We start from the raw sequence: 16,638 nt of genomic DNA, 5'->3' as shown, positions 1-16,638 counted from the left end.
CCAAACAGGCTCTAAGCTGAATAAGCTTTGAATTAGCTGAGAAGACCAATATACCCTTAGACATGAATTTATTTCCAAGAAAGCAAGCATTTCGATACGACATACCACTTCTAAACTCATGCTTCTATAATAGTTAAAAAGTCATATCATTTCGAACTTATTAAGTCTAAATCGTTATTTTGTCTATGCCAAAAAGAGACATAGTGAAAGTTGGATTATTGGGAGTTGAATAAATAGATATTAAAAATGTATAAACTTCCAAAGACAATATTTTAGACTTCCAATAATGTGCACATGTGAATACATATCCCAATAATATCAACTTCTCATGGTAAACGGTAGTAGCAGAGAATACAAAAAAGCTTATCATGGACCAAGAATATCATCAAAAATTGTATAATCGAAACCCTCAATTACAAAGCAAATACTGTTAACCCAAGATCCAAAGATTAAAACTTTCCTCAATCCCTCAACTACAAGCAAGTACATTTAACCCAAGATGCAAAGATTAAAACTTTTCTCAACCCCATAATTACAAACAAGTGCATTTAACTCCCGATGCAAAGATTGAGACTTTTTTCACCAATGAGGACTAAATAACTCAGAAAAGGGTAATCTACAAAGAAAATTATAGCTAAAAATACTAATAAAACTTGCAAAGACTAAAACTATTTTCACCATTAAGGACTAAAGTACTCAAACAACAATGCTCTAACAAAACCCAATGCTCAGAGAAAGGTAATCTACAAAGAAAAATAGTTAATCGCAGCTGCCAAGGTTAAAACTTTCCTCAACCCCTCAAATATAAACAAGTACAGTTACACCCAAATGCAAAGATTACAACTTTTTTTCACCATTAAAGGCTAAAGTACTCAGAAAAGGCTAAAATTGCTAGTCAAACCTGCAAAGATTACAACTTTTTTCACCAGTATGAAGAATCATGCCCCCAATAAATTGGGGTGATTACATTTTCGTACCGCTCAAAAGAATATTAGCCAACAAAATGTATAGCTTTTGTATATTAAGTATAAATATACATATAATATACACATTGTATACACGAAATATACATATAATATACCATCAGTGTATCGGTTTTGTAATTCACTTTTGAAAGAAAAAATAAACAACAAAAAAAGGTTTAAGTGAGCGCTTCAAAAAGTAAACACATGACATGTAACTTACACCTGTCATGTTTTGGTTCTTTTGAAGGTTCCACCTGATACAAAACGTCAAGAATCAAGCAGGGGATAGGAAAACTAATAGCCACAATAAATAATTCCTGAGAGAATACGTCCAATTGAATCACCATTAAAAGATTATATGCCATTTTTATTCATCAATTTGCCTTTTTATATTAACTAAAGGATTAATATATAGCACTACTGACTGTAAACTTCGTTTCTCTATAATATGTTAGGTATATTAAAATTCACATAGTTGCAATAAAAGAATAAGAAAAAAAATGAAGATCTGCCAAAGCAAATCAAGAACCTGACTAAAGAGCCGTCAAAGTGTTATAAGGAAAAAAAATCCTAAAAATCAACCCAAATTATAAAATTACGTTTAGCACTTTAGATGGATAAATCATTTTCTCAATTGAGCAATTTACCCTCCAGAGGACCCTAGATTCTGATAGAATTATAATCACGAAATCATACTTCCTCTGTCCCGATTTAATATGACACACTTTCCTTTTTATTCAATCCCAAAAATAATATCATAGTTTTTTATTTGATAACAATTTAAATTTGACAATCATCTTTTACGCTCAACGAGATAATCTATAACTATACAAATATCTTTGGATTGATTTATATCACAAGATTCAAAAGTCTTATTTTATTTCTTAAACTTCGTGCCCAACCAAATTATATCACAAAATTGGGACGGAGTGAGTACAATTTAAGAAGATTTTTAAAACTTCTCAATAGCTTTTTGCCGAGGGAGATTTTTTTGAGATAGATGTTTGTATACACGGCAGACTGCAGAGTATTAGTTAAGAGGCGAAATCACAAAAATGTCATTACTGCAAATGTATAGAAATACCCTTGGTCGTTCCTTTCTTCTATCTTTCTGTATATTCCCTGGTAGAAATAGAAACTAGTGACTTTATTATTAATACAAAACAAACATAGGTGATTTTAATTAGTAGGGCATTTGCTATAGTTGGATGACCATTTAAGTTGTTCGCTCATATTTCATATAATACTAGAGGTTTGCACGGGCCCAACGTGTTAGATTTTGTGGTAACTCTTTTTATTTGCTCGAAGTGTTTTTAGGTATATACTGTCATATTTACTTGACATTTTTGTGCCAATAGGAGGGGCAACTATATGCTTTTAATTATTCGAGAGCATTGACAATGCCAATGCACAATATTGCTATAAAGCGAGGGGTAACATGGTAAAGCTAAGGCTAGGATATTTATTTAAGGAAAAGAGAATGGAACTGCATCCTACGAAAGAATCTTTATTTCTCTGTTTAGAAGAGCACGGTCTGCTCAAGTTCATTTTTAAGCATTTATAGCTTTTTGTAATGCCTTTTTGCTTCCCACATGATGAACAGGTAGTAACCACCTCCTACTTAGCGAAGCTGACAATATATGAGTTTAACGTGTAAAATGTCAGCATTTACCATTCAAATTCTATAATAGGGACAATTGCGATGCTTCTCTCAGTTAATGCCCACAAACTAAGTATAACATAAAAATTGCTAACATGTTTCACTTAACAAATAAAATTTTAATAGAAAATCAAAAATAGAAAAGAGATAAGGAGGAAATAACGGTTTCATGTTTTACAAAAGCTGGATAACACCAAGGACAGCTACACCGAAAATCCTGTTGATTTCTGTTAATTTCATCAAGACATAGCTAACAATTATAACTTGTTTAATCATTAATACAGTGGGATGATGCATCAGCCTTCGGCACAAGTAACTATATCAACAAAACCATAGCCATACATGCAGCAGCTGTAATGATCAATCAGTCATAACTACGACAAAAGCATGACTTGGGCTAGCCGACAAAAGCATGACTTGGGCTAGCCGACAAACTTCACACCTTCAGAAACCGCATTTCCCAATACCAGCTCCCATCACAAACTATTGCCTTCTCTCTAATATTGCCATTGGCACTCCAGTTGGTTAACAGCAGGAGGAATACGAGTTATTTCGAGAAGATCTCCCAGTTTTTTAATAGAGAAATTGCTAAATTCAATAGCTCTAGCCTTCCAGAATCATAAAGTTTCTCTATTGCTTGCCGTGTGCTAGGTATATTTGTTCGAATCAGGTTTAAAGTTATCAGCAGCATTTTTCATCTGGTTATTCGCTGGAATCAGGTTTCCAATGAATCTTCAAAAATAGATAAAAGCAATAGGAAAACAAAAATGTAAGACACGAATAAGTTAACACCTCATTGAATTCCCATTTTGATGAGAATTCATTTTTTAAGACACAATAATTACAAAGAATAGAGCAAAGTAAATTTTAACTTATTTAAAAAAAAATAGTCAAGTATCACAAACAGAAGCGGATCTAGGATTTAAACTCTTGGGGTTCAACCTTTTAAATTTTTAGCATTGAACCATTATATTTTTAAAGTTATGGGTTCATATCTACTATTTATTTTAAATTTAGTAAATTTTTACATATAAATTTGTACACCGCATCGAAAGTTTGGGGTTCAATTGAACCCCAAATTATAATGCTCCATCCGCCCCTGATCACAAACAGTGGCGGATGCAAATCTCCGTTAAGCAGTACTCACAAGTCACAAGGTACATATCAATGTAGTCAAGTTGCAGCTCATCTAGAGTTTTGTTAAATGCCACAGGTACATCTTCAGGAGCATGATCAGTGCACCTACACATGTTCATACATTCACAATACATGAATATCCTTTAACCCAAAGGAAAACAAAAGTTAATGGAAAAGAACAAGATATCACTAACATTTCAATTGCTTGATCATGTCATTTGTATCAACTATGACACACATTTTTATCAACTATGACACACGTTTGTTCTTGTAAAATTTAAAAGTAAAAAAAGAAAACAAAAAAGACACTTGCGCATATAAATGAAAGGAATGACTGAGTAGTGAATTACTAAAGGCAGCTTAGATTTTGTCTAATATTAGGAAGTGTGTAAAGCATATATCAAAAGCACCATTGCATCCCACAACACAATGTGAGAGAGAGAGAGATAGAGAGAGAGAGAGAACTGAACAACGCTAACTGAAAGAAGGATGGTCCAATGTAACACCCCGCATCTTGGAACTAAGTTTAAGCTCATATCATTAAAGTTCTAGTGAAAACACTGAAGGTTTGAGTGTTTGCGAAAATGGTTGATAGGCTCATTTCGGGCAGCGATAACTCCTTGATCCGTTGCGAATCTGGAAGAACTTCCTTGATGAATGTTGTAGCCCTAGTCAATAGCTTTCCAACGGTATATTATAGGGATTTAGAGGACATCTGTGCAAAGAGTTATGCCCATTTGACTGAAGCCTGTTCGCTGGAAAAATCGTCTGCGTTACGGTGAAGAGTTACGGACCGTAACTCGTGTTACGGGCCGTACCTTGTGTTACGGACCGTAACAGTGAGCCGTAACACAGAGAAAATTTTTAGAAACTCACTGGAAATTTTCATCAAGATACGGTCCGTCCCTTCATGTTACGGGCCGTACCTTGTGTTACGGACCGTAACAGTGGACCGTAACACAGGGAAAATTTTCAAAAACTTTCTGGAAATTTTCAACAAGGTACGACGCCAAGTTACGGTCCGTCCCTTGTGTTACGGGACCGTAACACGGGCGTACCTTGGCCCGCAATTATGATTCGGGTCAACTGACTTCGGGAGGCCATAACCCTATCGTAAGTTGAGAATTTGGGAAAACTCAAAGAATGAAAGTTGTAGATAATTGAAATACCTTTCCAACCATAGGTTGTGGGTTCACAGGCGACGTCGGGATAGGGAGATATGGACATTTTAAGACAGAACAGTCCCGACCCATTTTCAAGTTGGGTCAACCCACTTCCCCTTGGTATATATAGAAAATGATTACCCTAGCAGCCATTATTTCCCCTCATTTTCAGATTTTAGAGAGAGGAAAAAGAGAGAAAGGAGATCTTGAGAGAAGAAGTAGAAAATCAACCAATTTTAAGGCCCCAAATCCTAAAGCTCGTGAAGGATAAAGTGTAGTACAAGTCGTTGTCGTCATTTTAAGCCAAAGATCGGACTTGGGGGTGTTGATTTCGTGGTGACTACCCAAAAGGTAATATTTCTACTCCCCAATCATTTATAGTTATGAATTTATGAATTCTTGGGAGTATAATAATTGGGTTTGTTGAGGATGATTATATGAACTATGCTAGAATTGTTGGATTGTTGACTTGGGATGGTTGTATTCATATGGTTGATGAAAAATGATGTTAATTACATCTAATGGAGATTGTAGAATTAGCTAGAAGTAAAAGGATGGAGATTTGGTGAAGAAAACACCATTAATGAGGGTTATAAAGCTTCATGCCTACTAAGTGTTTGATAAAATGCTTAGATGAACAAAACATGGATATGGTTGCTAATATAGAATCCCTATGACTTGTGTTGCTATAGATTGAAGTTGAAGGGATTGAAAGACACTGTGATACGCTCAAAAGCGGGAGGTTAAGGTATGTAGAACTTCCATCCACATGTGGGAACTTCTACGTTCTTTCCCCATGATCCGTTTAGTAAAATCTATGAAGTTCAACTCCTAGGGCATTAAAACCAATGTATTGGTAGCCCGTAATTATGTATGTATGTATGTACATGAATTCCGTATATATGTTCGTTATTGTGTTCCTAACTTTCCATTACGGACATTAGGAATTCTAGCTTAATCCATGAATCATGAATTCTTCCTCATGTGTTCTCATTATGTTCATATGAAACTGCATGAGTTATTTTGCAAGTTATAAACATGTTTTCAAGTCAACTACAAATATATGATTTTGAACTATTGTATTACTCATAAATCAAGAACATGTGTACAAGCTATCTCATGAAACCATGTTTACAAGTTATTTCGTGAAATCATGATTTCAAGACAAGTACAAGTAATTCACGAAAGTCATGGGCTTCTTAGCCAACTATATTATTTTCATGTTCGGGAGTTGTATTAATACCGAGAAGGCTCAGATAGCCTGAAAACTACGTATGCCAACGTAGGATAAGGATCGCTCCGCCCAGATAGGACGATTCCTTCATATTTTCCCCATTGAGGGATTTGGATCCATTCATGTCATGTTCATGTCTCGTGCCTCGGCAAGGTACGAGATGACTTAGCTGATCGGGCAGAGATCAGACTCCACGCTTCTCCCCGTGGTGGTTCATGTCGGTATTACAGAGTATTACAGATCATTTCAGATTATTACAAATTATCTCATGCTTACAGTACTCATGTTTATGTTCAGTTTCAGTACTCAGTTTCAGTTTCAAGTTCATGTTTATGTACTCATGCTCATGCTCATGTTCATGTCCAAGTTTTCAGTTTCAGTTCTTATCATGTTATCCTATGTCCCATGTTGATCTTCCGGTTGTTTTACATACCAGTACATTCAATGTGCTGACGTCCCCTTTTATTGCCCGGGGGCCTGTATTTCACGATGCAGGTACAGATTTACAGGACGACGCTTCTGATCACTAGGATTTGCTCGTACCAGCTTATTGGTGAGCTCCATCTCATTCGGGGTTTAAACATTGTATCTCTCTATATAGTTTTGCATGTAAAGGTATGCTGGGGGCCTTGTCCCAGTAAGTATGCTTTCCAGTCAGAATCATGGTAGAGGTTTCATAGACTAGACCAGTCAGTTATGTCATGTCAGACATTTGGAGTCGTATAGCCATTTTGGCTCACTCATGTTTAAACAAGTACCTTATTAAGTATTATGACTCATTATGTTTATAAAGGCTCATCATGCATTTTACGTTATATTTCCGCTTATATTATGCATCATGATGATTCAGCAAGTCATGTGGTTCGCTCGGTCACATGTAGTCAGGCACCGAGTGCCGTGTTACGTCCAGGCCATGGTTCGGGGCGTGACATCCAAAGGACAGAAATGTTATTATATTTAGGGTGAGAAACGAAAAAAGGTGTCTTTTCTCAATTTGTTCGAATCTTGATTACCAGAGTTTGGATGTAATAAAGAGATCTTCCCTCTTGACAAAACCATCTGTAAACAGCCTCTTCAGAACTTGACCAATCTAAATAAATGGGAAAATAGTCAGTAGAGGTAATACTGTCGGTTACAGACTAATGTAGAAAAGAGGAACACAAACATTGATCACGTTACACATTCTATAGGAATAAATCATAGTTTTAAATAAAAGCAGTAAATATTAGTACAACACATGTTTTGAAAGATTGATCTCGAGCAAAAACTATAAAAATGAAAACCCTTTTATCTTGTGTCTAGGAAAGTGATAGATTAACAAGTGCATTGGTAATAACAAGAGTTGTACAGGAGACATCTATGAAACCCCTATATTTTTGCTTCCTATCATTAACTCAAATTCCCTTTTTTTCATTGCCATAAACTTGAGCACAATCAATATAAGGGTATCCAACCTTTAGCATAAATGAAAAGTGAAAAACTAACCCTCAAAATTGTGTGAAATATCAACTATGACATTGCTTCAATTCTCTTGCACCAGAAGATCATGCCTTGCTGACCACAATGTAGTCAATGCATATAATTCAACATTATGGATATGGGAAGGCTTAGTAATTGCAAGTGACACTTCAAAGTGGGTGACTTTCGAAAATGATGATCCATAAAACTATGTTGATTGTACTTTCTAAAAATGTTACTGCACCCGTATCGGTCCTCTAAAACTGCACTACTTTTTGGAGGATGCAACACTCACCCCTTAAGAGTACCACTTCCTGCTTTTGTGCAAACTAAAAGCGAAAAGGCCAAAAATTATCCCTTAAGTTTTGACTTTGGATCAAAGTAGCCCCTTAAATATTAAGTGGTGCACTAATAGACCTTGAAGTATTCAAAGATAGTGCCTTTTTTGTCTCCGCTAAAGTTTTCAGTGAAAGACTAACGGAGAAATCATATGCAGCTCACATGTTCTGTTCCCAAACCATCTTCTAGAAGAGGGGAAGTTTTCCGGTAAAGGAGGGTTACAAAGTGGGTACTTTTGGTAGTTACAGTGTAAGAGTACGACAATGTATACATACCATAGGAGGAAAATTATTCCCGGAATTTTGCTTCTTTTTATACACAAAACACTACAGATTTTCGAGGGGGTACAAATACAACACCTCTGATGAAAACATTCAATTAATCAAATCAATTATTTTACGAACCAGAAATGTTAGAAGTGTTTAGAAAGGCGCTCGCCTTACGCCTTTTGGCGTGAGGCGTGGCAAGGTGAGCCTTCCTCGCCAGGGACAGCCAAGGCGTGGCGTTTTCTAAAAGGTGAGGCTATGGCGATGGCGAGCTGTGGCGTCGCCTTTTGATTTATTTATTTTTAAAAAAGTGGCTGACTTTAAAACAAAACAGAATAAAGAGAGCAAATTATTATTTACCTAGGGTTTCCATCAGTAGCTGCGTCTTGTTTCCTTCAGAATACAGAGAGCAAACTTAACTTTCAGGTAAGGCTTCTTCTTTTTCCTTCTTTCTTTCTTTCTTCTTTCAGGTAAGGCTTCTTCTTTTTCCTTCTTTCTTTCTTTCTTCTTTCAGGTAACACTGTTCAGTTAGATATACTGCAAAGTGACCATTGAAATTCAGTATTCAGTATTCATGATTTTACGATTCAGCAATATCAGGAATAGGAAGACAATTCCAGCTTCTTGAAATGGTTTGTTTTGTTAAGGAAAACAAAAAAAAAAGGTTTTGTTCTGATTGTTTGCTGCATTTGAAAGAAGCTAACTTGATGATATAATGAAGAAACTGTGAATAATTTTTTGCACATTAACGAACCATTTGGTAAAAAAAAAAATCAATTTCTCCTCTCTAGTGTACTCAATTAGTTTCTATTTTTAGCTCTGGGAGCAAGAAATGTCAGTCATACACGGTCTCAGTTAGTGTTTCACGGAAAAAGCTGACAATGATTAGAAGTGTACCATTTTTGCATATATTTGGAGGACTATTAGGGCTCCGCCAGATACACGAAGGACTATTTTGATCCAAAAGCTAAACTTAAGGTATAATTTTGGGCGACTTGTCTTCCTGTACAAGAGCAAGTAACAAAGCACAAGCTTGTGAAAAAAAAATCAATCTATGGTCATATTAAACAGAGAATGGGAAAAGAAATAGAAATAAAAAACAAATATAAGGGAGGTTGAAATAACTGAAGGTAAGAGCTAGAAATTCAAGAAAAAAATTAAAGGAAAGCATGCCTGCTGACATTCGATGAGATGATCAAGACAAGAGTTTTTTTTTTTTTTTTTTTTTTTTACGATAGAGATGAGAAATAAAAATGGATCCTTCTAGATTCTTACACCAGTTATGTGCGATTATAATTTTGCCCTGACTTAAAGCTTGCTCGTCCAAGGGCTACTATATAATAGAAATACTAGTTTCATTTGGCTCGTACTTAGCTCGGACCCAAACTAAAGTTAAAATTTATATTTGTAAATATTTTTTGATATTTTTTTGCTCTTACTTCTTTATTTTTGTAACATAAGTTTGCACTTTTTAAAGACGTCTAAAATATTAAAACATAAAAAGGTATCTAAAATTTAAAGGGAAACATTTAGATTATATATTAGACTTAAAAAAATCAAACAAATGATAGCGCTTCTACTTTCTATTTTACTGAACTTTTTTGCGACTGTAATCTCTGATAATTGATCAGTCGTGAAATTACGCGATATTCGACGCTAATTCCTTAAGCTTTTGTGACTCCTTAAGCACTTTTGTTGTTACTTTTTGTGTTTTTATGTTGTTTTGTAGGAAAAGATGCCCGGAGAGCATAAAAGAGCAAAATGGATCAAAATGGACCAAAATGGAACAAAATAGAGCAAAACAAGCCAAGTAGCTGAAATGAGTGATCGGAAGAAACCAAGTGAAAAGAAAGTCAAAAAAGAGGCCAAACTGGACATTTTTGCAAAACTGTCAAAACTGGACAGTTTTGCAAAAACGGGACAGATTTGCAAAACTGTCAAAAGTGGACAGTTTTGCAAAAACGGGCAGAATTGCAAAAACAGAAATATGGGGGCAGATTTTGACATTCTTTTAAACTTGGAAGAATTAGAGGAGCTACAAAAGAGAGGCTTAGGGAAAAACATAGACATCTTTGGTCATTTTGCAAGTTTTGGAGGCTAGGGTTTCACCTATACAATTGGAAGAGAAGATTGGAGCACTTTAATGAGATAATTCTTAAACCTTTCTTCAATTCCTTGTTTTGTATTGAATATTTTAGTGTGTAGTATTTCATTTCTAGACTTGAATTTCGTTTATGAAAGTATTCTTGATTAAAGTTTGGATTAAAACTCTTGTTTTGCTTATATATTGAATGATTTTTATTGCTATTGAAGTGGGTCTTTGTTGATTTAATTAATCTCGTTCTTGAATGTTTCCAAAGGGATTAGCTAACCCTAGGACTCACCCATTTACTTAGATTGAGCTTGGAAGAGAAAATCTAGGTTGGGAAAGATTAATTAACAAGAATTTGGGTCATTAAACTCATCTAATAACTTGAGCTCGGAAGAGGATAGTTACTTGAGGTTAAATTGATTGTGCCTAATATCACACTCTAAGGCTTGGAAAAGCTTAGAGTGAAATTCATTGATTTGGTTGGAAGACTTTCAATGAGATTTGAGAAATCATTATCTATTGACACAAACCCGCTCTTAGTTGTAAAATCATAAAATACGTTGGATCGTTACTTGAGTGTAATTTCCTATTATCCAAACTTGTGGCCATTGATCATTTTACTTGCTTTCTAGGTTAGTTTACATTTCCGCATTAGTCATAATTTTCTCAAAAACCAAAATATTACCTATCGTTTGGCTTTAGCGTAGTTGGTGAAAATTCCTAATCTACTTAAATCACCTACATATTGTTCTCTGTGGGATTCGACCCCGACTCATAGTTGGGTAAATTATATTTGCATACGACCGTGCCCATTCTAATTAATAGGGTGGATTTGGACGTTATCAAAAATGGCGTCGTTGCCGGGGAACAATTTGGCGTATTTGAGTTAGTTTGGGATTTAAGCTAACTTGCTTTGGTTCAAACTTTCATTGCTTTATTTTATCTAAAAAAAAAAAAAAAAAAACTGACCAGTTTTGCAGAATTGCAAAACTGTCCAGTTCTGAAAAACTGTCCAGTTTTTGCTTCTGCAGAAACTGTCCAGTTCTGAAAAACTGACCAGTTTTGCAGAATTGCAAAACTGTCCAGTTCTGAAAAACTGTCCAGTTTTTGATTTTTGCAGAAACTGTCCAGTTCTAAAAAAAAAAAAACAATGGCATCATATAATGAAAATTGGTCGGATGGTAGTTATGCATACTTTGATGACCCTTGTCTTTATTGCGGAGGACCACACTCATGGCAAAATTGTTTGAATTCTTCCGGGGGCGGGTTGTGCGCACAATCCCAAACCTATGAGTGGAGTATATGTGATAGATGTGGTGGTCAAAATGGTCATTGGGATAATTGTGATTATTTGTCCTTCCCTTCCCCGAACCCCCACTATGACTATTCTAGTTTTGATTTTGATAATAGTAGGGATATGGAAATGGAAGAAGCCTCAAATGCTCAAAATGAGAGGATAATGCTCATGTTAGAGACCATTCTTGAAAAAGTTGAAAAACAGGACTTAGCGGTTAAAGACTTGAGGCAACCACTTGATGACTTGAGGCAAGCAATTAATTGCAATGACAAAGCTATTCACATCTTGGAGGATCAAATGAAATCATTGGTTCATACTTATAATTCTCAACAACTTGAGGGTGTTGAAAGTAGGCAAGAAAGTGACCAAAACATGAATGTCTCCAAGAGTGAATTTCTACAAGCTTTGAATGACTCTCAACTTGAAGAAAACCTTGACAAAGTGGAAATAGTGAGCCAAGATTGGCTTATGTCTCAAGCTCAACAACTTAGAGTCTATGGGGATCATCGAGAAGACATTTCGAGGATGGTGGAAGAATTTGTAAAAATCCATGTTGAGCAAAGGCAAGAGTTGAAGGAACTTGAAATTGCTATCCGTGACTTGAAAGCCGAATTGAATGCAAAAGTTGAGGTATGCAATACTCAACATCAAATAGTCATGGATAGTAGTTTTAAGTTAGTTTCCAATGAAAAAGTGGTCAACATTGATTTTCAAGAGCTAATGATGAATTGTCAGCCGACCAATCCAAATATAATGCAAGATGCCGAGATTGAAGAAATGATACTAGAGTTGCATAAAAAAGTTCATGCAATGGTTTTTGAAGACTCTAGTTCATTTTTGGGTGAGGATGTCAAAAATGAAGTGAATTTGAAAATGGAGCGCCTTAGACCACATTCCAACCATTTTTCAACATTGTGCTTGGTTGATGATATGGAAGTTGAACTAACCGAGCCTATGGAGAATTGTGGAAATGAAGAAGAAAGCGTTTTCATTTTGAAGTTTGCTATGCCAAGAAGACAAAATGGCATGCCTCACTTAAGGGCCAAGAAGTGCAAAATGCGACACCCGAGAGTTGGCCTCCTTGTTTTTCTACCACCGCCCCATGAGCGTCATCATGACCTTGATTCAAAGTTGGGGCGCAAATTCATATCTTCCAAATGGAAGGAAAAGTGGTAAAGGTAACCGTCGTGCCGCGACGTTAAATCAAGCGCTTGGTGGGAGGTAACCCATCGTTTTAAAAGTTTTTAATCGTTTTGGAAATTTTATTTTTTAGAATAGTTTTAGTTTATGGTTTTTGACTAATCCGCAAAGTTTCACAATTTTTGGAGTTGTTTTAAGCATATCGAATTTCCGGACAGCCTCCAAACCAGTAAAAGCTGCTAAAATTTTTTTTCAGCTGTCACAACCTGCGAATCGCAGGTCTAACCTGCGAGTCGCAGGTCTAATCGCACATGGTGACAGACAAAAAAAAAAAAAAAAAAAAAAAAAAATCGCTGACATCACCTGCGACTCGCAGGTCATACCTGCGATTCGCAGGTGGGGTCGCAGGTCATGACAGTGAGTGTAAAAAGAAAAAAAAAAAAAAATTTCTTTCTCTGTTTTGTTTTGATTATGTGCAGTGAGGACACTGCAATGTTTATAGTTGGGGGTGGCACGTAGTAGCGCATTATATTTTGAAACTTGCTCAAAAATTTTGAAAATTTTGTTCTTTTGACATGTTGTGGATTAGTCACTCTTATTATTTTATTTTCTTTCTTAGCTTCTTTCATTAGTCTTGTAAGTTTAGGTGTAGGTTCTCCTTTGAGGAAAAATGTGAAAACTCTTGGCTTGTTTGGTACTAATAGAGTTAGTCTCTTGCATGTGAAATTGAAATGTGAATACCTCTCCAAATTGTTGTGAAAGTTAAAAAGCAAGGTGCATAGGAAAGAATGATCTTTGTGACAACTTTTTGGCTCATTTTGTGACTCTTTACCTACTAGTGTGTTGACTTTGGATTATGAGATATTGCACTAGTTGTTCTTGCTTGGAAAGTGAAATTGATCCATCTTGACTAGTTCATATGCCATGTGTGTGAGTGTTTGTTGAATAAATCTTGTGTTTACTTTTATCATCTAGAACTTGCCCGGTTAGTCTTTCAATATTAATTTTGATCATATTGGTTGGAGAGATGACCTTGGGCTATCTTTGTGAAAAAAACCTCTTTAGCCTTTGTAGCCTACCATTGCATAAATAATATCACTAGTAACCCCATTTGAGCTTATGACCTTTTCTTTGATTGCCACATTACAAGCCTTTACCATGTTTGATGAAAAGTCTCTCTTTTGAACGTTTCCCTCCTTGAACATGAAATTGTGAATTTGAGGCCAAAAGCCTAAGTTGGGGGTGTTAGTGTTGCTTGAGAGTGGTGAAGGTTGGTGTTGTGAAAAAGTCAAAAGAAAGGAAGAAAAATTGAAAAATACAAAAAGGTTGCAAACTTTTTTGTGCAAAAAAAATGCATCTTTGTAAAAAAAAAAAAAAAAAAAATTGGCAGGTGACATCACCTGCGACTCGCAGGTCAGACCTGCGATTCGCATGTGGGGTCGCAGGTCGTGCCAGTGAGTAAAAAAAAAAAAAAAAAAAAAAAATTTCTTTCCTTTTCTATTTTTATGTTTTGTTTTGATTATGTGCAGCGAGGACACTGCAACATTTATAGTTGGGGGTGGCATGTGCTAGCACATTATATTTTGGAACTTTATAAAGGAAGTTGGAATAATTGGGGAAACTAGTATGCAAAGGAAGGAGTGTTGTTTTGAAATGAAGAGGAAAGTGGACGAAAGGTTTTGTGTAGTGTTCAAGGAGGGCGTAGTCACTTGTATCCCAAATACTTATCCTACCCTTCCCTAAGCCTACATTACAAGCTTAAAAAGTCCCTATGTGATCTCCAACTAAATGTTCTTGAGTTAGTGATGATTGAAAATAAGGGCAAGCTTATGGTGTGATATTTGTTAGCACTAGAATTTCTTTGTGAGTGTGAGTGACTTTGTGTATTTGTCCCTTGTGTTGTTGTTGTGAATACAGTGATTTTGGGACTTTCTTTCTTGTGAGGGCATATGGATTACGATAGATTGGTGATGTTGAAAAATCCAAAGTTGAGTCAACTGAGCATATCTAGTAAGCTAGTAGTTTTGAGTCACTTATTGAAACTTGAGTGTTGTTGCTTGATAGTTTTATATCTTTATTGCATTCTTGAAATTGTATTTTGAAATGAGGGAGTTATTTGGTTGAAGCTTCACATGCTTGTAGTCTAATTGTTGGTACCAACCAAAGTCATGTTTTTGTGCTTAAAGTAGTTCCTCATTGAGATTTTTGTTTTAGTTTGCTTGAGGACAAGCAAAGACTTTAAGTTGGGGGTGTTGATCAGTCGTGAAATTACGCGATATTCGACGCTAATTCCTTAAGCTTTTGTGACTCCTTAAGCACTTTTGTTGTTACTTTTTGTGTTTTTATGTTGTTTTGTAGGAAAAGATGCCCGGAGAGCATAAAAGAGCAAAATGGATCAAAATGGACCAAAATGGAACAAAATAGAGCAAAACAAGCCAAGTAGCTGAAATGAGTGATCGGAAGAAACCAAGTGAAAAGAAAGTCAAAAAAGAGGCCAAACTGGACATTTTTGCAAAACTGTCAAAACTGGACAGTTTTGCAAAAACGGGACAGATTTGCAAAACTGTCAAAAGTGGACAGTTTTGCAAAAACGGGCAGAATTGCAAAAACAGAAATATGGGGGCAGATTTTGACATTCTTTTAAACTTGGAAGAATTAGAGGAGCTACAAAAGAGAGGCTTAGGGAAAAACATAGACATCTTTGGTCATTTTGCAAGTTTTGGAGGCTAGGGTTTCACCTACACAATTGGAAGAGAAGATTGGAGCACTTTAATGAGATAATTCTTAAACCTTTCTTCAATTCCTTGTTTTGTATTGAATATTTTAGTGTGTAGTATTTCATTTCTAGACTTGAATTTCGTTTATGAAAGTATTCTTGATTAAAGTTTGGATTAAAACTCTTGTTTTGCTTATATATTGAATGATTTTTATTGCTATTGAAGTGGTCTTTGTTGATTTAATTAATCTCGTTCTTGAATGTTTCCAAAGGGATTAGCTAACCCTAGGACTCACCCATTTACTTAGATTGAGCTTGGAAGAGAAAATCTAGGTTGGGAAAGATTAATTAACAAGAATTTGGGTCATTAAACTCATCTAATAACTTGAGCTCGGAAGAAGATAGTTACTTGAGGTTAAATTGATTGTGCCTAATATCACACTCTAAGGCTTGGAAAAGCTTAGAGTGAAATTCATTGATTTGGTTGGAAGACTTTCAATGAGATTTGAGAAATCATTATCTATTGACACAAACCCGCTCTTAGTTGTAAAATCATAAAATACGTTGGATCGTTACTTGAGTGTAATTTCCTATTATCCAAACTTGTGGCCATTGATCATTTTACTTGCTTTCTAGGTTAGTTTACATTTCCGCATTAGTCATAATTTTCTCAAAAACCAAAATATTATCTATCGTTTGGCTTTAGCATAGTTGGTGAAAATTCCTAATCTGCTTAAATCACCTACATATTGTTCTCTGTGGGATTCGACCCCGACTCATAGTTGGGTAAATTATATTTGCATACGACCGTGCCCATTCTAATTAATAGGGTGGATTTGGACGTTATCAATAATCCAGATTGAGTTATTCATTTGTTTCTATGAATTGAACCCATATTGGCTAACTTATTTTTAGAATATTACAATATTCAAAATGTTGTATGATGAAATCAAAAGGTTGACTTATAAATAAAGATAAATAATTAAAATTCTTGGTATTGCAAGATACTTTTGTAGATGATCTTTCAAATTAAACCACACAAAAATATACTGAAAAGTCAATGAAATTAAATTGTTCTTATTTTAAGTTTTTTTTTCCTTCCAAAGGATGCATGTTAATTAATAATATTTTTTTCATTTTTCTTAATTTAATGTGAAGAAGCAAAATTTTG

The 16,638-nt window shown here is 35.3% G+C and overlaps 1 long non-coding RNA gene across 1 annotated transcript; it reads right to left on the bottom strand.

Annotated features, from left to right (window-relative positions):
- Positions 1-2,773: 2,773 nt before the first annotated feature.
- On the bottom strand, positions 2,774-9,231 carry LOC132605616 (uncharacterized). The gene is made up of 5 exons (XR_009569244.1): positions 9,120-9,231; positions 8,583-8,759; positions 7,173-7,249; positions 3,773-3,867; positions 2,774-3,357 (listed from the first exon to the last, which is right to left on the bottom strand). It is a non-coding gene; the product is annotated as an uncharacterized LOC132605616 (long non-coding RNA).
- Positions 9,232-16,638: the final 7,407 nt, after the last annotated feature.

The sequence above is a fragment of the Lycium barbarum genome, chromosome 8 (assembly GCF_019175385.1).
Source record: "Lycium barbarum isolate Lr01 chromosome 8, ASM1917538v2, whole genome shotgun sequence".
Classification (NCBI taxonomy): Eukaryota; Viridiplantae; Streptophyta; class Magnoliopsida; order Solanales; family Solanaceae; genus Lycium; species Lycium barbarum.
Note: the sequence above shows the minus strand (reverse complement) of the source record. Positions and strands in the feature narration are given on the sequence as shown.